The following is a 26,769-nucleotide window of genomic DNA, read 5'->3' as shown; positions in this document are numbered from 1 at the left end:
GCAAACTTTCTTTGCGGATAAATTTGGGCACGCGAATTACAAAACACTACACACTTTAGCGAAGGGTAGGAACATTTATTCGTAATTCCTGGAATAATCACAGTGTTTTGTGTTTCTGGATGATCTTTTCAGCTTCAATCAAAGTACACAGGTGCGGGGAAACTCGCTATTTTTGTATTTGTGTTCTGCTTAGGAAGCATCGGACGGAATAAGCTTTTCGAAAATGTGGAAATAAATTTTTGAACATAGATCTAACCAGCGAATGAAGTAGCACTCTGTCGTCGTCCGTTTTGAAGGCTCTGAAGAACTTTTAATATTACTGTAGAAAATCTGCACTGAATGAGACCCCTGCTTTCGATAAAAGAATTACGATTAGGGAGTATGTTCTTGTTAAATTCTTGAAGCTATTCAGTGAGCTAAATTGTGTATAAAGCAGGCGAAATGGAAAGCGGTTCAGGGCCTGCATATACATCTGCTAGAATATGAACAGTGGAGAGTTTTACTTTAGAGTTATATGACTGAAAACAAGTCGCACACCTCGATACCTTTTTCAGTTCTATTCCTGCGGTTCGAAAAATGTTCACTGTTGTATTGCCCTATGTTACATGAAGGCTGGTTCGTTTTTCAACCCAAGTAGACGAAAAGATTACATAGATCAACTGAAATCTACTGTGGTATTCTATTCCTTCATTAAATTAATTCCAAATCACCATGTCCTACCTGCAAAGTTGTCTGCGTGAAAGCCATTGTTTTGAACCAGGTATTAAAAACGGGCTGCTTAGCCGAGGATCAGAATGATGTTTCCAAAGTGAAGCCAGCTTTACATTTTTTTTTTTCAGGTGCGCAACAATAAGAAGACTCAAAGCAGCAAGTCTGGACAACGAAAGCATATCTCTGTTCGACAACCATCAACCGCAACGCTGAGAAAAACAAAATGATGAGCTGCTTAATATCATTTCAGTCGATGAACTAAGCTGCTTACCATTGGCTCTCATGGTTAGAGTATGAGGTGCACTGATGGAGAAGAGACTGTTGTAAATCTAGTCGTGTCGTAGTCGCGGAACGCCGAGGGTGTCGCGTCTGGAGAAATCGGCGACATTGACTGACTTTACCTGGGCGCCGCTGAACAGAACGCGTAGGGAAGTGGAAGAGGATACTATCATCTGTGAAGCCAGATGAGCCGGGCGGCGTGCTCGCGTTGTAACAGCTTATCCCGAAGGATTTCGCTGATGGTGCGTCGGAGGATTTAAGATGGAGTTTCTGGGGCAATGGCCACGGTGGCAACATTGGCCAACCGTCGAAATTTCAGTGAAATGCGGCGAGTCATGAGGTCTCGAATGCCCAGTAGTATCAAATAACGTCGGAGACCGAACTCAAGATACTGTTGCGAAAAACATCGGCAGTGGCGCGAGAGGTGCCCTCGAGCTAGGCTAGTCATTAAATCATCCTTCACCATGTCCCCATGTTGTGCCGTTCTGTTGCTTGCCGCCACGTAACATTTTGATTGGAGGTGCGGAGTACGTCGTCGCCATCCTCGCCTTGGAGCATCGACGCCATCCTTACGCCAGGACCATCGACCGAGGGCCCTAGGATATTTTTGTAACTGATTCAATTCGTTACGGCTGTTGCAGTTTTAAGAAACTTCGTTTATTTACAACAAACAATTAAGAACCAGATACAACTTCTTTAAGAAGGGAGCAAGAGCTCGGAAAGACATGCTTATCGATGGGGCTCCCCGTTCGTTCTGTCTGCCCGCATTCTTTTTCCTTCCGGTCGGAGGGGTCCCCGATCCGCTTGTCCTGGCGTTGGCCCCTCTCCCATGGCATCCCGCAGAGGGTGGCCCGGGGAGGAGCTGTCGCCGCCGGCCATACATTGCTGAAAGGCGCCTGTTTAATGTCAGGCGAACACATTTACACAAAGGGAGCAAAAAAAGAGAAAAACACAAGTTTCAACACTGCCCCGCCGAATGAGTTTGCTCATTCTCCGTTTTCGAACAGCTCTATTGGGTACAGTAGCTGAACGGGGCGTCGTATCGTTTTCCCCTGCGACATCCTGACTTCACAAGAGGGAACTTTTCCATCGCGCCCAGGATGATCCCGCTCTCTTCCAGAGTAGTCGCGGCCGGTTCTCTCGGACCAAAACAACCTCTCCAACTCGAGGATTCGCGGAATTGGTCCGCTTAGAGGCGTACGCGGGCCTGCCAAAACAAGTTCAAGATTTGGCCTCTTTTCTTCCAGAGCGCACGCAGCGAAGCCGCGGACGTCTCAATGGCTCGTGTTTCGGGCGAAGGCAGAGCAGTAAAACGTCTTCCGGTTAAGAAGCTAGCCGGTGTCAGTGGGGCGCCGTCCTTAGAGTCCTCGCAAATGTACGTGAGTGGTCTGGAATTTATCACTGCCTCTACTTCAGCCAAAACGGTTGACAGCTCAATAGCGTCCAGGCAGTGAGGTCCGAACGTTTTCCTCAGCGTGGTTTTCACGCTACGGACTAGCCTCCCGTAGAACCCGCCCCACCACGGCGCCCGCTCAGCGATAAATTTCCATTCAATGCCTGAATTGGCGAAATGGTCCTGTGTGTCAGGGTGTCGCAGGAGCTTCCACAAAATGCCCATATTTTCGAGGCTCGTTTAAACGAAAGAGCATTGTCGGAGTAAATGATTCGGCACAAGCCCCTTCGCGAGACAAATCGTCGGAACGCCTGCATTAGGCGCTCAGTACTCATGTCCACAAGTTCAAGATGCACGGCCCGTGTCACAGCACATGTATACAGCACAATATATGACTTCAGCGTCCGACTGTTCTCCCTCACCATGAGGGGTGCGGCAAAATCCAGGCCCACGACCTGGAACGGGTCTGCTTGGGACGTTCGATCAGGCGGAAGGAGCCCAGTCTGTGCATCGAAATGAGAAGCACTATACCGCCTACACACCACACACGACCTCACCACACTTTTTACCAGCTGACGGCCGTGCAGTGAGTGAAAAAAAAAACGTTTATTTCTGATGTGGCGATTACATATTGAGGGACGAGGAGTGGTACCCTCAGTCCAGGGTCTCAATAGCCCTCGCAGCTGCTTCAGCCCGGCGAACGAGCAGACGCTGGTCCTCCAGGTCGGGTGCGCGAATGGCATTCTCCCAGTCCGCCTCACTTGGCGTGAGTATACGAGGGGCCGCTTGAATAGCTTGGCAGGCCCAGACAGTGTGGTATAGGGTTGCTAGAGACCCACAGAGTGGGCACTCAGGACGATAGAGAGTTGGATGGGTACGGTGTAGACGAGTGAGGCAGGGGAAAGTCTGAGTTTGGAGCATTCGGAGAGAGACCGCGAGAGGCGGCGGTGAGGTCGCGGAAAGGCGCAACGTGTCGCGCGGTAGTATTAAAGGATCTCCCGGTACACAGGGAGTACAGGGTTAAACGCTGCCGGAGAAGGGCCCGGCGAACTCGGCGGCGAATCAGCTCGGTAGGCAAGAGCGCGAGCCCAGGCATGTGCCTGTTGATTACCGTCGAGAACGTCGTGTCCAGGGGTCCAGACTAGCGTAGTCGGTGGGGCGGGAGTCGGTGCATGTTGAAGAACGGTAGCGGCGGCCGCGCACAATCCAGTACTTCTCTCGATGCTGCAAGAGTGTGTCCCTGGCGCCTGCGTGGTGCAGCTGTCGGTGGGCTTGGTGCATCAACAGAGATCAGTATCGATGCTTGCCTGGGAAGCACAATTGGGTGCCGCTCATCGAGCGTTGTGTTCGCTGAGCAGATCCGCCCTTGAATTCTCAGTAGCCCGTTTTGATCTGTCCAAAGCGTGAAATCATTCATGGGAGAGTCGGTCGGGAGGCGGTGGCCTTTCTTTGTGCGCTCGAGTTCCTTAGAGAATGCAGATCTCTGAGCCCTTTTCAGCCAAAATATTTTTGCATGTTCAATTTCTTCCGCGGTTAAAGGGCCTGATGTTTTGTCAGCAGTCCACAAATTTCGCACAAATCGGAAAATCCAGCCTGTTACTGTGTTTGCTCTCGACGCTGAGCTGAATTTGTTCAGATCCAGCAAGTCGTCTCCTTGATCGTAGGTGGAATTTAGGACACCGACCTTACTTTTCTGCTCAAGCTCTTCAGTCGTGAAGTCGGCCAGGTTTGGTTTGGCTGGCCATTTTTCAGCTGCGCTTGTAATCCACGGTGGCGCGCTCCACTAGACCTCGCTGGATTAAGGTTGTGCGCTTGTCAATTCCCTGGTCATGAGGTCAGCAGAATTCGTTTTCCCTGGGCAGTGCTTCCATGTTGTGCCTTCCGTGTTCTGCTGAATCTCAGTGACGCGGTTTCTGACAAATTCCTTCCACCTTGCCGCATCTCCACGGATCCACTCAGAGTGATCATGGGGTCCGTCCACAGATACACGTTGTCGATCTCGACTTTTCGAAAATTGGGAAAGTCGGGACGCCAGCAATGCAGCCATCAGCTCCAGCCTTGAAAGTGTGACATGTTTTACTGGGGCCACACGGCATTTCGACATTACCAAGGTGGATGTGCACTGCTCAGTGCTGCTTTCGGTGCAAAGGTTGGCTACGGCGCCGTAAGCCTTTATGTTTGCGTCTGCAAATACATGCAGCGTCCTGCGCACCGGGTCTCCTGAGTTGTTTGCATCGTAGGTACGGGGAATCTTGTGATCGTTAAGTGACGAAAGGTCCTCACACCACTTGATCCACTTCTCCAATATGTGACCTGGCAGCGGTTGATCCCACGAAAGGTTCTTTTTCCAAATCACTTGAAATAGTGCCTTCGCCCTCATCGTGTATGGGGATAAAAATCCAAGAGGGTCGTACAATCGTGCCGTTGTTTGCAGTACAAAGCGCTTGGTGTTTAGAGGAAGTATTTAGAGACTTGGAATGGGAGCAGTTAGGGATAAGGGCAGATGGAGAATACCTCAGTAATCTGCGATTTGCTGATGACATTGCCTTGCTAAGCAACTCGGGGGATGAACTGCAAATAATGATTGATGACCTAGACAGAAAAAGTAGAATGGTAGGCTTGAAAATCAATATGCAGAAGACTAAGGTAATGTTCAACAGCCTCGGGAAGGAACAGCAGTTTACATTAGGTAGCGAAATACTGGAAATAGTAGGCGAATATGTCTACTTAGGACAGGTAGTAACCGCAGATCCAGACCATGAAAAGGAAATATCAAGAAGAATAAGATTGGGATGGAGCGCATTTGGCAAGCACTCGCAGATTATGACTAGCAGCTTACCGGTATCGCTCAAGAGGAAAGTGTACAACAGTTGCATCTTGCCTGTACTCACCTATGGGGCTGAAACGTGGAGGCTAACCAAGAGAGTTCTACTTAAGTTGAGGACAACCCAGAGGGCTATGGAACGAAAAATGGTAGGGGTAACATTAAGAGATAGAAAGCGTGCAGAGTGGGTCAGAGAAATAACTCAAGTTAATGACATTCTAGTGGAAATTAAGAAGAAGAAATGGACATGGGCAGGACATGTAGTGCGAAGAGAGGATAACCGATGGTCGCTGAGGGTAACAAACTGGATTCCAAGGGAAGGAAAGCGTAGCAGGGGGAGGCAGAAAGTTAGGTGGGCGGATGAGATTAAGAAGTTCGCAGGGGTCAAGTGGATGCAGCTAGCACAGAACCGGGTTAAGTGGAGAAATATGGGAGAGGCCTTCGCCCTGCAGTGGGTATAATCAGGCTGATGATGATGATGATGATGACCCTAAAAGTAACGCCAACAAGGGAATATTGCCGTCCGCCTCCTCTCCGGCGTTCGACCCTCCCATTGGCTGAGGGCCGTCGTGAGTTTTCACGCGCTTTTTTCTTGTTTGCGTTGGTTGCCTCCTTTCAACCGGTGCAAAACGACGCGCGAGCGGCGGCAGCGGCGGCATATCGTCGTGCGTTGTTCTACGGCTAGCGCCTCCTTCACGCGTTTTTTTCTTGCTTGTTGTGTTGGTCGCCTCCATTCGACCGGTTCAAAACAACGCGCGCGCGGCGACATATCGTCGTTAGTTATTTAACGTCTGGTTAGTTATTTAACAGCCGCCAGCTTTAGTAACAAACTCTTCACTACGCTCTACGTCTGCTTTCTCTTTCTCTTTTTAATCCCCTTCCCATAGTGTATGGTAGCCAACCGCAGGCCTTTCTGGTTAAGAACCCTGCCTTCCATCCTCATCCCTATCTATCTATTCGTCTCGCAAAATGAAGGGTTTGTGGTCGAAATTCGCCGTATACAAATCCTTCTAAATGTTCAAAGATTTCACTTGGATGCAGGAACATACCCGAGAAATTCAGCAGCAATATGAATTCTTTTTACCCATTTTCTTAAGATCTTTCCTCGCGATGTGCGACGATGGATAGACAGACAAACGAAGGTGAAAATGTAGCTGTTGAACGCATTTCTGCATTACGAATAGGCGACATTTCTGCTTCTGCTACGCGTGTGGGGGCGTTTCTGTATGTGCGGTGGAAAGATTGCGCGCGACCGTCTTCTTCAGTGCACGGTCGTTGATCCGTTCGTAATAATGTATGCCTCACACTTGTACGGGTCTGCATAGACGTAAAGCTGAAGAGCTAGAAAACAGCACGCAACGAAGTGAAGATAAAGAATGATAAAACAAGAGAAGGAGTAAAAAGGGGCGAGTAAAAAGGATACAGCCACTCGAAGACGGGGATGGGGGGGTGGGGGGGGGGGGGAGGGGGGCGTTCCTCGGGGCCAATAAACGCCTCGGTGCTTTCGGAGGGCGTCAGAATTTCGACAGAGACGAAAGAAGGCAAAGAGGCAAGGAAGAAAAAAGCGGCTGGAAAATAAAAACAAATCAAGGACACACATATTAACAAGCAAAATGCCCCCGGGCTCTCAAAGTAAAAATAGAAACGCGGTAAATTACCTGCTTTCTAAAACAAGTTAAGAAGGACTCTGGTACGTTCAGGACGCTCAGCTTCGAGGTAAAAACATTTATGAGCGGCGTGCCATTCGTAGCCAGGTGTCTGCAAACAGAGATCAAGAGCTGTCTCAACCTAGCAATGCTTAAGCTGCAGCGGTAATAACACTGCCTGCCTTAGGCGCTGTTCAGAGCAAACTTTCTTTGCGGATAAATTTGGGCACGCGAATTACAAAACACTACACACTTTAGCGAAGGGTAGGAACATTTATTCGTAATTCCTGGAATAATCACAGTGTTTTGTGTTTCTGGATGATCTTTTCAGCTTCAATCAAAGTACACAGGTGCGGGGAAACTCGCTATTTTTGTATTTGTGTTCTGCTTAGGAAGCATCGGACGGAATAAGCTTTTCGAAAATGTGGAAATAAATTTTTGAACATAGATCTAACCAGCGAATGAAGTAGCACTCTGTCGTCGTCCGTTTTGAAGGCTCTGAAGAACTTTTAATATTACTGTAGAAAATCTGCACTGAATGAGACCCCTGCTTTCGATAAAAGAATTACGATTAGGGAGTATGTTCTTGTTAAATTCTTGAAGCTATTCAGTGAGCTACATTGTGTATAAAGCAGGCGAAATGGAAAGCGGTTCAGGGCCTGCATATACATCTGCTAGAATATGAACAGTGGAGAGTTTTACTTTAGAGTTATATGACTGAAAACAAGTCGCACACCTCGATACCTTTTTCAGTTCTATTCCTGCGGTTCGAAAAATGTTCACTGTTGTATTGCCCTATGTTACATGAAGGCTGGTTCGTTTTTCAACCCAAGTAGACGAAAAGATTACATAGATCAACTGAAATCTACTGTGGTATTCTATTCCTTCATTAAATTAATTCCAAATCACCATGTCCTACCTGCAAAGTTGTCTGCGTGAAAGCCATTGTTTTGAACCAGGTATTAAAAACGGGCTGCTTAGCCGAGGATCAGAATGATGTTTCCAAAGTGAAGCCAGCTTTACATTTTTTTTTTCAGGTGCGCAACAATAAGAAGACTCAAAGCAGCAAGTCTGGACAACGAAAGCATATCTCTGTTCGACAACCATCAACCGCAACGCTGAGAAAAACAAAATGATGAGCTGCTTAATATCATTTCAGTCGATGAACTAAGCTGCTTACCATTGGCTCTCATGGTTAGAGTATGAGGTGCACTGATGGAGAAGAGACTGTTGTAAATCTAGTCGTGTCGTAGTCGCGGAACGCCGAGGGTGTCGCGTCTGGAGAAATCGGCGACATTGACTGACTTTACCTGGGCGCCGCTGAACAGAACGCGTAGGGAAGTGGAAGAGGATACTATCATCTGTGAAGCCAGATGAGCCGGGCGGCGTGCTCGCGTTGTAACAGCTTATCCCGAAGGATTTCGCTGATGGTGCGTCGGAGGATTTAAGATGGAGTTTCTGGGGCAATGGCCACGGTGGCAACATTGGCCAACCGTCGAAATTTCAGTGAAATGCGGCGAGTCATGAGGTCTCGAATGCCCAGTAGTATCAAATAACGTCGGAGACCGAACTCAAGATACTGTTGCGAAAAACATAGGCAGTGGCGCGAGAGGTGCCCTCGAGCTAGGCTAGTCATTAAATCATCCTTCACCATGTCCCCATGTTGTGCCGTTCTGTTGCTTGCCGCCACGTAACATTTTGATTGGAGGTGCGGAGTACGTCGTCGCCATCCTCGCCTTGGAGCATCGACGCCATCCTTACGCCAGGACCATCGACCGAGGGCCCTAGGATATTTTTGTAACTGATTCAATTCGTTACGGCTGTTGCAGTTTTAAGAAACTTCGTTTATTTACAACAAACAATTAGGAACCAGATACAACTTCTTTAAGAAGGGAGCAAGAGCTCGGAAAGACATGCTTATCGATGGGGCTCCCCGTTCGTTCTGTCTGCCCGCATTCTTTTTCCTTCCGGTCGGAGGGGTCCCCGATCCGCTTGTCCTGGCGTTGGCCCCTCTCCCATGGCATCCCGCAGAGGGTGGCCCGGGGAGGAGCTGTCGCCGCCGGCCATACATTGCTGAAAGGCGCCTGTTTAATGTCAGGTGAACACATTTACACAAAGGGAGCAAAAAAAGAGAAAAACACAAGTTTCAACACTGCCCCGCCGAATGAGTTTGCTCATTCTCCGTTTTCGAACAGCTCTATTGGGTACAGTAGCTGAACGGGGCGTCGTATCGTTTTCCCCTGCGTCATCCTGACTTCACAAGAGGGAACTTTTCCATCGCGCCCAGGATGATCCCGCTCTCTTCCAGAGTAGTCGCGGCCGGTTCTCTCGGACCAAAACAACCTCTCCAACTCGAGGATTCGCGGAATTGGTCCGCTTAGAGGCGTACGCGGGCCTGCCAAAACAAGTTCAAGATTTGGCCTCTTTTCTTCCAGAGCGCACGCAGCGAAGCCGCGGACGTCTCAATGGCTCGTGTTTCGGGCGAAGGCAGAGCAGTAAAACGTCTTCCGGTTAAGAAGCTAGCCGGTGTCAGTGGGGCGCCGTCCTTAGAGTCCTCGCAAATGTACGTGAGTGGTCTGGAATTTATCACTGCCTCTACTTCAGCCAAAACGGTTGACAGCTCAATAGCGTCCAGGCAGTGAGGTCCGAACGTTTTCCTCAGCGTGGTTTTCACGCTACGGACTAGCCTCCCGTAGAACCCGCCCCACCACGGCGCCCGCTCAGCGATAAATTTCCATTCAATGCCTGAATTGGCGAAATGGTCCTGTGTGTCAGGGTGTCGCAGGAGCTTCCACAAAATGCCCATATTTTCGAGGCTCGTTTAAACGAAAGAGCATTGTCGGAGTAAATGATTCGGCACAAGCCCCTTCGCGAGACAAATCGTCGGAACGCCTGCATTAGGCGCTCAGTACTCATGTCCACAAGTTCAAGATGCACGGCCCGTGTCACAGCACATGTATACAGCACAATATATGACTTCAGCGTCCGACTATTCTCCCTCACCATGAGGGGTGCGGCAAAATCCAGGCCCACGACCTGGAACGGGTCTGCTTGGGACGTTCGATCAGGCGGAAGGAGCCCAGTCTGTGCATCGAAATGAGAAGCACTATACCGCCTACACACCACACACGACCTCACCACACTTTTTACCAGCTGACGGCCGTGCAGTGAGTGAAAAAAAAAAACGTTTATTTCTGATGTGGCGATTACATATTGAGGGACGAGGAGTGGTACCCTCAGTCCAGGGTCTCAATAGCCCTCGCAGCTGCTTCAGCCCGGCGAACGAGCAGACGCTGGTCCTCCAGGTCGGGTGCGCGAATGGCATTCTCCCAGTCCGCCTCACTTGGCGTGAGTATACGAGGGGCCGCTTGAATAGCTTGGCAGGCCCAGACAGTGTGGTATAGGGTTGCTAGAGACCCACAGAGTGGGCACTCAGGACGATAGAGAGTTGGATGGGTACGGTGTAGACGAGTGAGGCAGGGGAAAGTCTGAGTTTGGAGCATTCGGAGAGAGACCGCGAGAGGCGGCGGTGAGGTCGCGGAAAGGCGCAACGTGTCGCGCGGTAGTATTAAAGGATCTCCCGGTACACAGGGAGTACAGGGTTAAACGCTGCCGGAGAAGGGCCCGGCGAACTCGGCGGCGAATCAGCTCGGTAGGCAAGAGCGCGAGCCCAGGCATGTGCCTGTTGATTACCGTCGAGAACGTCGTGTCCAGGGGTCCAGACTAGCGTAGTCGGTGGGGCGGGAGTCGGTGCATGTTGAAGAACGGTAGCGGCGGCCGCGCACAATCCAGTACTTCTCTCGAAGCTGCAAGAGTGTGTCCCTGGCGCCTGCGTGGTGCAGCTGTCGGTGGGCTTGGTGCATCAACAGAGATCAGTATCGATGCTTGCCTGGGAAGCACAATTGGGTGCCGCTCATCGAGCGTTGTGTTCGCTGAGCAGATCCGCCCTTGAATTCTCAGTAGCCCGTTTTGATCTGTCCAAAGCGTGAAATCATTCATGGGAGAGTCGGTCGGGAGGCGGTGGCCTTTCTTTGTGCGCTCGAGTTCCTTAGAGAATGCAGATCTCTGAGCCCTTTTCAGCCAAAATATTTTTGCATGTTCAATTTCTTCCGCGGTTAAAGGGCCTAATGTTTTGTCAGCAGTCCACAAATTTCGCACAAATCGGAAAATCCAGCCTGTTACTGTGTTTGCTCTCGACGCTGAGCTGAATTTGTTCAGATCCAGCAAGTCGTCTCCTTGATCGTAGGTGGAATTTAGGACACCGACCTCACTTTTCTGCTCAAGCTCTTCAGTCGTGAAGTCGGCCAGGTTTGGTTTGGCTGGCCATTTTTCAGCTGCGCTTGTAATCCACGGTGGCGCGCTCCACCAGACCTCGCTGGATTAAGGTTGTGCGCTTGTCAATTCCCTGGTCATGAGGTCAGCAGAATTCGTTTTCCCTGGGCAGTGCTTCCATGTTGTGCCTTCCGTGTTCTGCTGAATCTCAGTGACGCGGTTTCTGACAAATTCCTTCCACCTTGCCGCATCTCCACGGATCCACTCAGAGTGATCATGGGGTCCGTCCACAGATACACGTTGTCGATCTCGACTTTTCGAAAATTGGGAAAGTCGGGACGCCAGCAATGCAGCCATCAGCTCCAGCCTTGAAAGTGTGACATGTTTTACTGGGGCCACACGGCATTTCGACATTACCAAGGTGGATGTGCACTGCTCAGTGCTGCTTTCGGTGCAAAGGTTGGCTACGGCGCCGTAAGCCTTTATGTTTGCGTCTGCAAATACATGCAGCGTCCTGCGCACCGGGTCTCCTGAGTTGTTTGCATGGTAGGTACGGGGAATCTTGAGATCGTTAAGTGACGAAAGGTCCTCACACCACTTGATCCACTTCTCCAATATGTGACCTGGCAGCGGTTGATCCCACGAAAGGTTCTTTTTCCAAATCACTTGAAATAGTGCCTTCGCCCTCATCGTGTATGGGGATAAAAATCCAAGAGGGTCGTACAATCGTGCCGTTGTTTGCAGTACAAAGCGCTTGGTGTTTATTCTTTCCTTGGAGAATTCAATGATCGGGTCCAGGGAAAAAGTGAAAACGTCTTCGGTTGCCTGCCAGGTGAGACCAAGCACCTTTAACAAGTCCGCTGGCTGACCTAGCGGCCTTTCGTTCGGGCAACTTTCCGAGAAAACTGAGTTAATCCTCTCGCTGTTCGTTCCCCATTTATGCAAACGCATTGAGGCTTGTTACGTTTCTCCACCGAGAAGTGGGACAGCTGACGCGGCCACCGCATAGCAACAGCAGGAACCGCGAGCGGATCGGCCATTTTGACGCCGTTCATCGGCCGCGCAACGCTTCCTCCCGCCGACAAGTCTCAACGTGACCCTGCCACGCGCCAAATGTGTGTGCGTGCGTGTGTGTGCAAACGCCGGCCAAGCCTGGAGCTCGAGGGAGAGAGCGTCGCCCTCGCCCGTCTGCAGGAGGTGGAGGAGATGCGTTCGGACCACTTGCGATTGAGTCATCCCATCTTGCCCAGACACGTTGGGTGCTCCATTTCCTGTGAGGGTTTACCCTTTCCCTGTGAACGGGAAAACCTATAAAAAGCAGCGGCCGACTCCGCTGAGTTAGAGACTACTTTGACGCGCCGTTGGCACGACGCTAGACACCAGCTGTGTGAGAGTGTCTGTAATCTCTCCGGGTCAGCTTCACTGCCCGTTTCTTCATGATGTTGCAGTAAAGGTTGTTTTGTTAAAAGACGCCTCGTCTTTGCTGGCACCTTTGATGCCGTCCGCCGTCCACGGAGCCGCCAGGCCAACGCTACCGAGGGGCCGCGCGCTGCACGTAATAACTGCTGGCAGTGGTACGCTACTCAGGCGCACGCGACCCAAACCTAATAATTGGTTTTGGACGACGACGACCAAGCCGTAACCGTGGTCGGAGGGACGAGCCAGGCGATACCGTCGTCCAACAACTTGTGAACAGCGGAGAGACGAGGACGACCAAGCAGTGACCGTGGTCGGTGAAACGAGCCAGGCCTGACCGAGGTGCAACATCTGGTGGGAAGAGCGGAGATGTCCGAGGCGTGACTCGTGAATCAAAGCAGCTCAGCGGAAAGGCGGGAGCAGTGCAACGAGCCCTGTGTGATGACTGGTTGCCTGCAGCGGAACGACTGCGTTAAACTCTTGGCTGCGAGGTTTGGTGAGTGCGGGACTTTCTTCTACTGAGTTTTGCCAGGCTTTTGTTAAGTAGAGAACAGAGCTGGTAATTGTGTTGTCGTTGTTGCTGGGTTAATTGCAGCAAGGCAATAGTGGGAAGTAGAGAAGGGAGCACTCGGAACAGCCATGGGTTTGGATTTGAAGTCGTTGCGAAAACCGAAATTGCTGGAGCTTGCGAAGGAGTTGGGTCTGAATTTGACAGGCAAACTCAAAAAACCAGAAGTGTTAAAGGCTATTCTTGAGTTGGAAGCTGAAGATGACGAGCTTTCGGAATGCCTTGAGATCATTGACGAACGTCATGAGGAAGAGGAACGTGAACGTAGGGAACGTCGCGAGGAGAGAGAAAAGCAGTCTGCCCGTGTAATGAAACTGACACAGCTGGAGGTGTCAGCACATGGAATGAGCGCGGAAAAGCTTTGCAATGCCATTAACAATGCCATGCGGTGTAACGGTTCAATACCGGGAGATGGCCTACCACCGTTCCTCATCGCCGAGGATATGGCCGACTTTGAGAATGTCTGCAGAAGTAAACGCTTCGAGCGAGATAGTTGGGCGCAGAAGTTGGTAGCTCTTCTTTCCGCTGAAGCGTCGGAGGAAATGAAGCGATTGGTTGGCGACCGCTTGAAAAATTACGATGAACTAAAAGAGTCATTGCTGATACGATATCAGATAACGCCTCAGGATCTTCGGAAGAGATATGAGAGCGAGAAACATTGTAACGAGGCATACTTTGATTTGGCCTATCAGTTGAAAGCCGCTGTAAGCGAATGGTTAGACAGTGCGGCAGTTCCGGAGCAAATCGAACTTGCACCGGAGTGTGAGAAACAGCTTGGGGAAGCGGCCGAGCAATGTGACCGCAGTAGCGAGCCGACCGAGCCTGGAACAGAAGAGTATCCTGTTACCTTGGTCGAGCCACTAGCTGAGACGGTTAGCACAGACTTAATCGGCGAGAAGTCCGAAGTGACGCCGTTAAGCGAGGTGAACTGCATGCCGACCCAAGTAGCTGCAGGAGATACAGTTCCATCAAATGAGAGTGGGGAACTGGCAATAACTGAACCGCCTCTCGAGTCGAAAGCAGAAGCTTGTGTAGAGCGCGACGGAGCTGGAAACGAGCTAGGAGAGGAGAAACTTTCAGTCTCCGAAATCGACTGTGTTGTAGAGCAGGGCGCGCAGAAAAGCGAATTGCCAATCAGGGAAGCTGCGCAGCCCGCGAGTTGTGATCAGCCAGGGCAGACCGACGAGAGGAGTGCGCGTCCGCTGTAGAGAGCGAGACTTGCGAAGGCGACAGCGAGCGACCAGAGCAGAGTCAGAATCGTTCGAGCTCCAATACCATGCTAGGTTGTATTCGCGAAAGCAACCCCAGTGAGAACGCGTACGTGGCACATATGACCCTCGCGCAATCCGAAGCGCCCCAGCTGTCGAAGGAGCTTGATCGTGCCGCGGTTAGTTCTGAGCGAGGCGACGCACTGAGAGGCGAGCCGCCAGAGCAAATGCCTAGAAGGGGGATTGACGCGACTGGCGTGAGCAGTTGTTGTTCGGACTTGTCTGAAGGTGAGTCATGCGCTGCTGGCCACGATGCAAACGCGGCGCCGCACTTTGACCACTTAGACGACAACCATGCCCGACTGGCTCCGGTTACCGCTAGAACGTTGACCACTAGCTTGCCAGAGCTCGCGCCGAAAGAAAGTGGGACTAGAGTATTCAAGTGCTGCCACCGAAAAACGCGGAAATGCAGGCGCAAGAAAGAATGCTGCCATCGTAAGGAGACCAAACGCATACGATTGCAAAAAGAAAGCAGAAAGCCCGTGTTCCAGTGCTGCCGCAGAAAAAAGCGGAAAGGCAGGCGCGAGAAAGAGTGGAGCAAGTTGAGGCTATCGCGAAAAAGAAAGCGATTATCCCAAAGGCACAAATGCGCCCGTGCCGAGAAAATGCGTGACTGGTGCGCAACCCGTAAGGAGAGGGATAGGTTGTTCCGAAAAGTGAGTGATTCATGCTCATATGTTTCTTTGCACAGAAACAGGAAGGTACGGTTGTTCCGTGAAACGGACAGCCGAAGCTTTAGTGAAAAGGGTGATCTCAACGGTAATGCCGATGGCTTAAGTCGAAGCCCATAATGTGAGAAGAAGCCCCAGTTTTCACTTCTTGGTGTTTTTCTTCCTGACATAGGATTTTGAACAGATTGCATTGTATTATCTTTGTTTGAAGTAACTTTTTTGAAAGCGCAATTTTCAAATTTGTGGACGCGTTCCAAGTGCTGCTGAGCTGCCCTTTAATATAGATGGGGGCATAAGAGGGAAATAGTCTGGCAAAACTTGGTGAAGTTTGTGCCGTGCTTGCTGGCTGAACGGTTGAGTTTTTAGCGTGGTTGTGACGTTGTGGGTTGTCAGAAATCTCTCCTGAAGACAAGTTGCAGAGTGCCTTGGAAACCGGACTTGCCAAGGACTTCTTCAGGCTGTTTGGCTCAAGAGAAACAGAGTCGGATGACCCCGGCTAGCAGCAACATCCCGATCCCTCCGGACAGCGGATGCAGTCCCCTGCCCTTCGGGATCTCCCTTCCCCGGCGGGGCAGTCTGTTACGTTTCTCCACCGAGAAGTGGGACAGCTGACGCGGCCACCACATAGCAACAGGCAGAACCGCGAGCGGATCGGCCATTTTGACGCCGTTCATCGGCCGCGCAACGCTTCCTCCCGCCGACAAGTCTCAACGTGATCCTGCCACGCGCCAAATGTGTGTGCGTGCGTGTGTGTGCAAACGCCGGCCAAGCCTGGAACTCGAGGGAGAGAGCGTCGCCCTCGCCCGTCTGCAGGAGGTGGAGGAGATGCGTTCGGACCACTTGCGATTGAGTCATCCCATCTTGCCCAGACACGTTGGGCGCTCCATTTCCTGTGAGGGTTTACCCTTTCCCTGTGAACGGGAAAACCTATAAAAAGCAGCGGCCGACTCCGCTGAGTTAGAGACTACTTTCACACGCCGTTGGCACGACGCTAGACACCAGCTGTGTGAGAGTGTCTGTAATCTCTCCGGGTCAGCTTCACTGCCCGTTTCTTCATGATGTTGCAGTAAAGGTTGTTTCGTTAAAAGACGCCTCGTCTTTGCTGGCACCTTTGATGCCGTCCGCCGTCCACGGAGCCGCCAGGCCAACGCTACCGAGGGGCCGCGCGCCGCACGTAATAACAGCTGGCAGCGGTACGCAACCCAGGCACGCACGCGCCCCAAACCTAACAGGCTGCTTCAAAAATTACGCTGGCCTGCTCATAGATTTCTGCGGCTTCTTCATCGTTGGCAGCGCCACACAGCAAGTCGTCGACGTAAATGATTCCCTTGAGAAGCTCAGCAGTATCGGGGTATTGGTCTTTGACACTGTCCAAGTGGTGTCGCAGCGTTGCCGCCACCAGGAAGGGGCTAGACGTAACTCCAAATGGCACGCGTGCCATTCTTAACTCTACGGTTCTGAGGAGCGGTTTGTCCATCTTGGGACTGCTTTCATAACACAAAAACCTCAATGAATCCGTGTCTTCAGACCCTAACTTGTAGAAATGCCTTCTCCACATCGGCCACCAGCGCGATTCGATGGCGTCGGAAATTCGGCAGCAGCCGAAGACGTTCTTGATTTAAATTTGGTCCACATGCTAAATTCTCATTAAGAGATTTTGCTCCCAATCCATGAGCCGTCGCGTCGAAGACAATTCTCAACTTTGTCGTGCTGCTGCTCTCACGAAGTACAGGCTGGTGGGGCATATAGTAAATATGTTGACCGTCGTTACAAGCCTCATCGGGCACGATCTCCGCTATGCCTTCGGTCACCAAGCGTCGCACTTCGGCATCGTACTCACTCATTAGAGCAGGCGTCAGTCTTTTCCCCAGCTGGCGGAATCGTTTTTCTGCTACTGCTCGATTGTCTTGAAGATCGACTTGATCCTTCCAAGGAAGCTTCACCTCATACCGCTGATCAACAACTTTTACGATCTTGGTAAAGCCTTCCCAGAGGTACTTGTCGGAGGTATCTTCCTGTGTATCGGAGACTGCAATGCTTTCCAGCTCCCAGAAACGCCTCAAAACGGGCTCAACGTGTTGGTCTGCAACCGTAGTTCTTAGCACGACTGCACGGGCGCAAGTGACATCTTTGCAGGGGGAAAAACGTTTGCCCCTGCACTGCCCAGCCAAACACTGTTTCGAGTGCTGTTAGCCTGTCTCCGCGTTTCGTAACCTTGCCAGTTAGAAACTCCCAAAAGTGATCTGAGCCCACCAGTGCGTCGATCCCTGCTGTATTGGGATAACAGCATTCGTCACCCGATGGCAAAGAAAGCTCGTGGAGAGCCTCTATAATTCGCTTATCTGGACAAGGAATGGCCTGTTCGCATATTGTAAGCATTTCTAAGGCTTCAAATTTGAATTTAGTTTTCGGATCGTCCTTTGCCGATGTACACACCTCAACGCGCCGGAATGTGCGCTGCTTTTGCAGTCGTCCGTAACCCCCAATCGACAGTATCTCTGTTCCGAGCAATTTGCAACCAACTTTTTTAGAGCAGTCTTCTATAATGAATGTTCTCTGACTGCCGCTGTCAAAGAGAACTCGGGAAACCTTTCGTGATTTACTTCCCTTGTTCATGGCTGTCACGGTAGGCATTAGGACGGTGCGATGACTGGGGTCTTCTGATCCTGAAGCATGCAGGTTTACTGGTTGCACCCCTTCGTTGGCCGACCATGTGTTCTCGGCTTCGTTGATTGCAGGGTCGCATAACGCTGTCGCATGTCTGCGCTTGCACTTTTTGCAGCTGATATGGACTCTGCATTGCCTTGAACGATGTCCATGCTTCGTGCACCGAAAGCATCCACCTTTAGCTATTAATATTGCTTTTCTTTCTTTGACTGACATCTTTGATTGGCACTCTTGGCTGTCATGACCTTTCCATTTGCAAAATACGCCTTCCATGCAGGATGCGGCGCCATGCAGGGCTGAGGCGGAAGAAGGGTGAAAGTTCTCTTGTTGAATCCGTGTCTTGTGCCCATCAAAATGAGAAGGAGGCTTACCATGCGTGTCGTCGGGCCTGTCCTCCATCGTCCTCGCGGCCCTGCAGCTCCAAGCGGAATAACTTCAGCAGAGATTGCAGAGGCGTCACCTGTGCGGTGTCTGATGGCGAGCTTGTTGACCCTGAATCGTCGCCCATCGTTGCCGCTGTTGCCTTGTGGGCCTCAGCATACGTTCGATGAAAGTCCAGGATCAACTCCTTCGACATAGCACGGAGAAGGACGGTACATCATTGCCTGGTAACCACCTTCGTCAATGCCCAGCGCCTTGAGTCCCCGCATGTGAACTTGTACATCATCATATAGCCGCCGCAAGGCCGCCACGTTCTTCGCAGATAATACAGGTTCTCATCAATCAGGCGTTACATGTGATCCTGAATCAACGCTTCCTGATTCCCAAAGCGCTGCTGCAAAATGTCGACCGCGTCATTGTAGCAATCACCTGATGCTTTCAATCCGGCGATAGCTGTCTTGGCCTCTCGTGTCAGCAGCGTCTTGAGGTAATTTAGGCGATCTATGTTGGAAAGATTTATGTTCTTGTGAACTGCCACCTCGAACTGTTCCCTGAATGGCTGCCAGGTTTTCAGTTTGCCGTCGAATTTGGCCAGATCCAGCTTCGGAAGTCTAATTTTCCGAGCCGCGGGACTGGTACCAATTGAAGCTTGATTCCGGATATCTTGAGTCCTGATTTCGTGTTCAGCTTCATCTTTTCTCAATTTTAGACGGCAGATGCAGGTAGTCACTCTGTCGCTATATTCGATGACTTGCTCAAATTCAGCTTCTGCTTCATCTTCTTTAACGGTAGGTTCTATTGCCGCATCCACATCGATAAGCTGTTGCTTTACCAATTGTAAACGTTCGATGAGAACGCTCAACTTTTCGATGGTGAATGGTGGTTCAGCGCCCAAGATGTCGTTCGTTTCTTTCGTCAGCCGCGTCGCTTGGCTTTTGATGGTCTTTCTCTTTTTCCTCAGAACATCCATGTCGCTGCTGTCGTAGGTCGTTTAGTCGCTGGGTCCGTTCGATAGTCCTGATTTCCATTCCCTGGTTTCGGCACCAAAATTTTTACTGTTGTAACTGATTCAATTCGTTACGGCTGTTGTAGTTTTAAGTAACTTCGTTTATTTACAACAAACAATTAAGAACCAGATACAACTTCTTTAAGAGGGGAGCAAGAGCTCCAAAAGACATGCTTATCGATGGGGCTCCCCGTTCGTTCTGTTTGCCCGCATTCTTTTTCCCTCCGGTCGGAGGGGTCCGCGGTCCGCTTGTCCCGGCGTTGGCCACTCTCCCATGGCATCCCGCAGAGGGTGACCCGGGGAGGAGCTGTCGCCGGCCATAAATTGCTGAAAGGCGCCTGTTTCGTGTCAGGCGAACATATTTACACAAAGGGAGAAAAAATAGAGAGAAAAACGCAAGTTTCAACAGATATCGCCGCGTAGCTTCTCTCCAGCCCTTCCTGCCCAAACCCGACCGACTACCGCCGCCCAACCCCCCGCCCAGGTCTGAAAACAAGGCGCATACATGAACTGACCAGAGACCAGATTAGAGCAAAGATCCGACGTACCCGAAGAACCGAAAGACAAGAACACGCAACCCCCGCCTCGCCCAGCTGCCCGATGCGACCTCGAGCCATCGGTACCATGGATGTTTAGGTGGCGTAAAGCTGAAGAGAAAGGGGGGGGGGGGAGGGGGCAGACAAGGTAGGCGGCGTCTCCGACAAGCCTCCAGTAGTGGAAGTTCTTTATTTGGGCTGACTTGCGCCCGCAAAAGAACTAGGCAACTCGGCGGCGGCAATAGAAACAAATGTGCTCGTCGATCGTCGAACAAAGAATGCTCGTCACACTCGTCAACGCTCAATTTAAAGGCTGCACATAACAACCTAGATAACGTCGCAAACAGCTACCAGCACGGTCTGGAACATTTTGGAAAGACACCCCAGTGGCCGGAACCTTCGAGACAGATCTCGGTGCACCTTGCGCTACAACAAAACTGATAAAGGTGTGACTCGCGACATCGAGCATTAACAAACAAAAATTACGGAACTGATACGCGGTCGAGAATCAGAGTGATAAGCCTGTATGCCGGCGGCTGCTAAAAAACAACAAATACAGTTTTGAAGGTTTCGCGGCATTACTCCCCCCTTTAAAAAAACATCGCCTCGATGTTCCAAAACAAAGCAACTTAAACAAACACTGCGAAGTTTAAACACCACAGATTCTTTAACGCGCGTAATAAGGCTTCAGTCGTACGACATGTACTATTTCTGGGCGTGCGCGTCACCTTTGTGATGCTGATGTTCCGTTGGGAATGACTTCATAGTCCAGTGGTCCAACGCGGCGAATGATTTTGTACGGCCCAAAGTAACGACGCAACAACTTTTCACTAAGTCCGCGACGGCGAATTGGTGTCCAAACCCACACTTGGTCTCCTGGATTGTACTCTGCGTGGCGCCGGCGTAAGTTGTATCGTCGGCTGTCGGTGCGCTGTTGTCTTTAAGGCGCAGCCGTGCGAGTCGTCGGGCTTCCTCTGCACGCTGCAGGTAGGCGGCGACGTCGAGGTTGTCCTGCACTAAAGAGTTTCTTTAGTGCAATCATCGACCTTTCATTTGTGTCGTCGACCTCGTCACCACTACGTGACGAGGTCGACGATTTATTACAAACAGGATGATTTATTAAGAGAGTACTGGAACACCAGAACAACCTGGAATGTGGTAAGGACAAAACATTTCTGGTTTCATATTAGCATTCATGTGAAACAATGAAGAAGGAGAAGAAGTGCATTCCTATGTTTGACCAGGCTAGGATTTTGTATCGCCACAAAGAAAAGATGACGAGAGAGATAGTTGAATCAAATTGATATCAACAGACAATAAGTGTGTCAGCAAGACTTATCTTGCTCTGTCAAGCAAAGAGGTGTCTTTTTTGAGTGACTTTTTGTGCAGCAGGTGAACCCAGGGGTTGTTTCACGTGATTGCTTCGTTTTCGTCATGTTTGTTTTTATCTAAGCATGCTATGCTTGACTGATTAGTAACTGCAAGATAATGATTTCGCCATTGCCGCAGCTGTAGCTAACCGAGTGCTCAAAAGAACCGGCAGTGAGAGCAGCTGTAAAGATGTGCGCACTATTTTTTTTTTGATGTTGACTTTAAAGAGATGGCCATTTAAATACAGAGTCAAGAACTCAGACAAAAAATTTGAAGACATTGCGATTTCAAAAATGTATATTCTAACCTTAAAGGCATGTGCTGTGTTGAGACTTACTTGCTTATTACTTGTTTACTTGTTATTTATTTACTTATTTATTACTTGTTTATTTCCTTCTTTAGCCTGACCAAATGAAGTGAGATTGCCAAACTCACCACGATGTGAGGGCACTCTGCAACTACTACGTACGACCGCGAACGTATGACCGCATACAGAGCCGCTTCTGATTTTTTAGCAGTGCAGAAGGTGTGTAAATTTAATGAGCCGAACATGTGGTGAACTTGTGCATGCATTGCTCAGAAAATGTGTATTTCTGACCAAACAAAAGTCACTAACAGAAAATTTTCATTTCTATTGCAAATATGTTACAAAGCATATCTTGTTGTTTTATTACCCAAGGTGTGGCAAGAGCAGCGGAGGCATTGCTCGACGCACTGAAAGTGAGAAGCAATGGGGCGAAACTTGCAGGGGATAGCCAAGCAGACTCCCCAGGCTATGGTGCTAAATATGGCACGTACTCCTTGCTCGAAACATCTGACAATAAAATCATTGATGTCCAGCTTGTGCAGGTGAGAGTAAACTCTCCTAAGCACCTAACCATTAGTCATACCCATCATTTTTCTTACATGTTAAAATAACTCATCACCTTTACTGGTGTGTTCAGCCTAGCAGGCACGTAAGCCAACAAATGTAGAGAAATGAGAGGCCCATTATGGGAAGCACACTAAGGCAGGCAACAGCCACTCATGCTTTCTGATTAATTTGAAGTAAGGTAATAACAGAAAGAATTGATGAAAGTACGAGAAAGAACAGCCAGCAGTATGAATGAAAAAACACAGCGTGTACTGCATTTAGTATTTTAGGAAATATGGCGTAAGTATGGCATATACATGTTAGTATGTTTATGGCCTATGTTTCTAGTAACACCTGGAATCAGGCTAGTAGTATGGAAGAAAAAGTCAGTGTTAAAAAAATATGCAGCATACCACGCTTCACGACTAAAAGTTTGTTTTTTTATGGTGGCTTTCAAAGCACATAATAAACAATTGTCTGCCACGAATTGTTTGCCGAAAAATTTGTTTTCTGGTGGGCTAGCTGCCACAGAAGTATGTTTAGTTGAACAAGAATAATTTTGTACTAGTCTTGACTACAGTTTTCTTTCCAGAAGTCTAGCTCATTATGTAAATATACAATTTCTTACAGTCTACTGAAGTCACTTGCAGTGGCAACATGGAGTTGGAGGGCCTAAAGAGGGCATTGGCCTCTTTGGATAGCCATGACATGACAATCAATGAAATCGTAACAGATCGTCATCCTCAGGTACGGAAGTAACTTCGGACCAACCGGGCGAAGACGACTCATCTCTTTGATACGTGGCATGTGAGCAAAGGTCAGTTGCAGAAGAATGCACTTAACACAAAGACAACATGCTTTGTCACTTTCAGTGATACCCATGTTCTCTTTCCAGGGCTGAGGAAAAAGCTTCTTGCGGCCTCAAATTCCGCAGATTGTGAACTGATTGGGCTGTGGACCAAGTCCATAATCAATCACCTTTATTTTTCGGTTAGTGCTGGTGCTGGCAGTGGAGACCTGGTTGACCATGTGTGGCTGGGTCTGCTGAACCCCGTGCAGAATAAGCACCATGGCCACGGTGGCCTGTATGACAGGTGCCAACATGGCCAACCGCAACCACTGAAGTGGTTTCATCCAGGTGCTCTTTATAAGTATTAACATCATCTTCATTTAATTTAGAATGATATTGAACAGCTAAAATTGCTTGTTATAAATTAAATAGATGCCTAGTTATGTGTTGGAATGGTTCGTGGTTCATGAAAGAGTCAATCACTAATCTCTGAATTTGTTAGTTATAGATTTAACATTCAGAAAGTTTAACAAGACCGAGAGAAAAGAACCTTGAAATATAGACTAATTTCAAATATTATTACTTGTCATGGTGTTGAAGTTTTACTATGCATTGAGCATTTCTTGTATTTTATCTGAGCAAAAGGGTACCCGTTACAGTAGTAAATTAATCTATGCAGAGGCACACCACTCAGTTATGAAAACAGACATTTAGCTTGTTTTTTGTGGTAATGCAAGCTTCCTTGCAGTTTCTTGGTACTCAAATCTGTTTTGTTCTTATTGCACATATTGTTTCAGACTCAGATGCTTTTAACAAACTTTGCCGCCTCTTGAACTGCAAGCGTCTCCTGAATGACATTCGGCAGTTGTCACCCCACCAGCAAACATTTGGTGTGGAATCGTTCCATGCAGTCATCAACCCGTTTGCACCAAAGGCTTATGCCTTTTCATATCATGGAATGCAAGAAAGGTGGGTCTGTTCAATCAAGGTCCAGCTGCCTTTCAAGCCTTGGCTAACATGAATTCTTTGTAATTATTACAGTTTCAACTAGTGGCCTCATGATTTATAGCAAAAGAATGCTTTCTCCACTATTTCCAACCTACCACACTAATTAGCAGTGCTAAGAAAGTGGGCCACATATGTCCCCTTAATGCAGTAGGCACTCTGATAAACTTGGGAAAAAATAACTGTTGGCTCTCTTAAAGGGAAAAGTATTTATTGCAGTGAAATCAAGGAGGCTGTTCTCTAACCAATAGATTTTTTTAGTGTTTAAACCATTAGTTTCCTTTTTGAAACATGTTTTGTTTCTTTCTGCATCTTGTTTTTGTCACCTGTAACACTCGTGGTTGGTGTATGTTTCAAGTTCAGCTTCCTTACACATCGCTTTATTTTTCAGGAAAGTGTTTAGTATTATTAGGTTCTGCGAGGGGCATATTGCTGGGGATGGTCTAACGCAGTTCTCAGCCATGAATGTGTTGGGAACCTCTTGAATAACATGAGGGGGAGGGGGGGGGGTTAGGTGGCATCTGGTGCTTTCATTTTGTGCAGAGTGCTGCTACACTTCCACGAGCAGGTCGCGGAATTCCGATTGAGCAAAAGCTAAACAAACCTCTACAAAGCTCTAAAAAATTGAATTTTACTGTGAATCGGATGATTCTGTTTACAGTGCATCCTGATTTATATCCTGCACTTTATGGTCTGCATGAGTTGCTTTAATGCAGTTTTCATTGTGCATGCTTTCAGGTGTGGGTGTTGTGGCTCCATCAAGCAACCTTGCCAAGATGGCCTTACCAATGTCATGGTTCTAAGAGGCTTCTGCCTAAAAACTTAGTTGATAACAATTTTCATGCCACAGCAATACCCATAAAGCAGGCAGCTTGCTCAAAACAACAGGATGAAATATGCATCTTTTTGCTTATATTTTCTTTTTTTTTGTTCGTTTTCTTCTCAATGTTACCATTTCATTTGAAATTATATATTGTTGCCCTGTCTCCGCTTGGAACTTGGACAACGGTGCATTATGACACTTTATAGGACTGCCCTGTCGGCTCTACATTATAATGAGAATGCCGGCAACATTCACTCGGTGACAAAAAGTGGAGAGCAGCGATGGCAGCGGAGGTATCCAAAAACGAGGAAAGGGGAGGTCTCCGTGTGCTCCATCAAGGAAGCACCTACTTATGGTTTGTAGAGTATTTCTTCTCAGTTTGCCATGCTTGAATAAGATAACTGTTTTATAAAAGTATTACATATTACACTTCCTTTCGTTGTACACATTACATTGCACTAGCAGAAAGTTGGAAAATTGGCAAAGATAGTGAGTGCAATGTTTTGTCGACTGGTCCGGAGACTGAAGGATGAAATCGCGTTGAAGACAGCTGCACTTCAACATAAAAAAAATTAAAATGCCTCTCCACTGTCCAATAACAGTTCAGTGCGCATAAAATGCACCAGATTAATTTTTTTTTATGATTGAAGAATAATCTGGAGCCTTCCTCAATGGCATCACTCATAGTCTATACATAGCCTCAACACTACACAACCCAAAACTTAACTGAACATGCTAGTAACTTGTTGTGTAAGTTTAATTAGGTTAATTTCAAATAACTTGAATAGCATTGTTCTCTATATGCATGCTCCCCTACAAAGGAATGCACACCTTTTCTCCCTCACAAGTTATTATGCGGGATGTAATCTTTTTTTTTCAAGCAGGTTGTGGCTGTCATTTTTATGCTGAGGTAAAAATGACCCAAGAGGCTGTGATGCTTTTCACCTCTAGCCTAGTTGGCTAGTGCGCACAATATCTGGAGGGCCGTGATCATTAATTGATAATTCATTGTGCGACACGAAGCCAGTAAAGAAACTAACTGTAAGACTGACTAATTGGTTTATGCTTCCATATTATTCTGCTTGCTCAAAACATTTGTGTCTTTATGGGCTCTTGTAGGGTATGTGGGGCGCCTCCTCTGTGCTGTGCAGGGAGAAATGGACTCAGACAGCCCGGCTGCCAGGCGGCTGTTCCCGCCACCTCCCCTTACAAGTGCTTATGAGGTCGTCAACATAGATCTCGTGGAAGCGCGCAGGTCACGTTATGAACTACATCACCGCCAAATGCCTATCACATCTGAGTGAACCTTGTCCCCGCCACCTCCCCTCACAAGTGCTTATGAGGTCGTCAACATATCAGATCTCGTGGAAACACGCAGGTCACGTTATGAACTACATGACCCCCAAATGCCTAGCTCATCTGAGTGAACCTTCTTTGCAGATGATGATAGTGTCGGCTTCAGTTAAAAGGAATGCAGACATCTAACTTTAGTTGCATATGTTTTCTTTTCTGTAAGGATGCATAGCATGTTACTAGTGTACGTGGTTCGCCGCATGATACGCTCCTATTATTGCTAAACAACCTATAAGTTAATTTTCTTTTCTTGTAATGCTTCAGTGTAAATGGCCAAGTGATAGCCCAGATTGCAAAGGTAGGTTTAGGTCACTCTGTGCACAAAAAATTACAGTATAATTACTGATATATTGTTTATTCTCGTTCTATGAAGCTAGCAGGCACGTTACAGTGAATTGAAATAATGACACGCGATTGCTTATGTTGAAGTTTTTTCTGTGCCTCACATAGCCAGATCAAGCAGTCTGTTAGGGACAAAGTTGCATGCCGGCTATTAGGGTGTTCCTGTGTAATGACAGTCTCTCATCTGGTGCTGGTGTTGCAGTGGGTCATTCAAGAACAATACGATGGAGCTCATGCTCCTCACCTCGTTCCTTTCATTGCTCCTGTGCCCTACACCGCAGTTCTAGCATTTTATGGCCAGACACCTACTGTGTAGGCTCACATTTTGCTTTCCCAAAGCTGTGGTATGTCCCTTAGCAGCAGATTCTCACTTCGACTCTTACCGTAACTGATATACCTGTAGAGCAGCGGAAAGTGGCTTGCGTTCATTATTAGCGCCATTTCCACCTCGCCAACCACTGCAGCAAACATTACCTTTAGCTTTATGAGACAACCATCTTTACCAAGTAACTATATGCCCGATAGTTGCCAGCAGCTACTTGCAATTCTCCGGCATTTACTTTTCTCTTCCTTCTTTATGGGCATCAGCCATTC

General features: G+C 48.7%; 1 pseudogene; it reads left to right on the top strand.

The window, feature by feature from the left end:
* Positions 1-26,462, top strand: part of LOC146190215 (uncharacterized) — a 66,046-nt pseudogene extending 39,584 nt beyond the window's left edge.
* Positions 26,463-26,769: the final 307 nt, after the last annotated feature.

This window comes from Amblyomma maculatum, chromosome 4 (assembly GCF_055883805.1).
Source record: "Amblyomma maculatum isolate TAMU_Amacu chromosome 4, ASM5588380v1, whole genome shotgun sequence".
In the NCBI taxonomy this organism is placed as follows: domain Eukaryota; kingdom Metazoa; phylum Arthropoda; class Arachnida; order Ixodida; family Ixodidae; genus Amblyomma; species Amblyomma maculatum.
The sequence above is the reverse complement of the archived record's forward strand: the minus strand, read 5'-3'. Positions and strand labels throughout refer to the sequence as shown.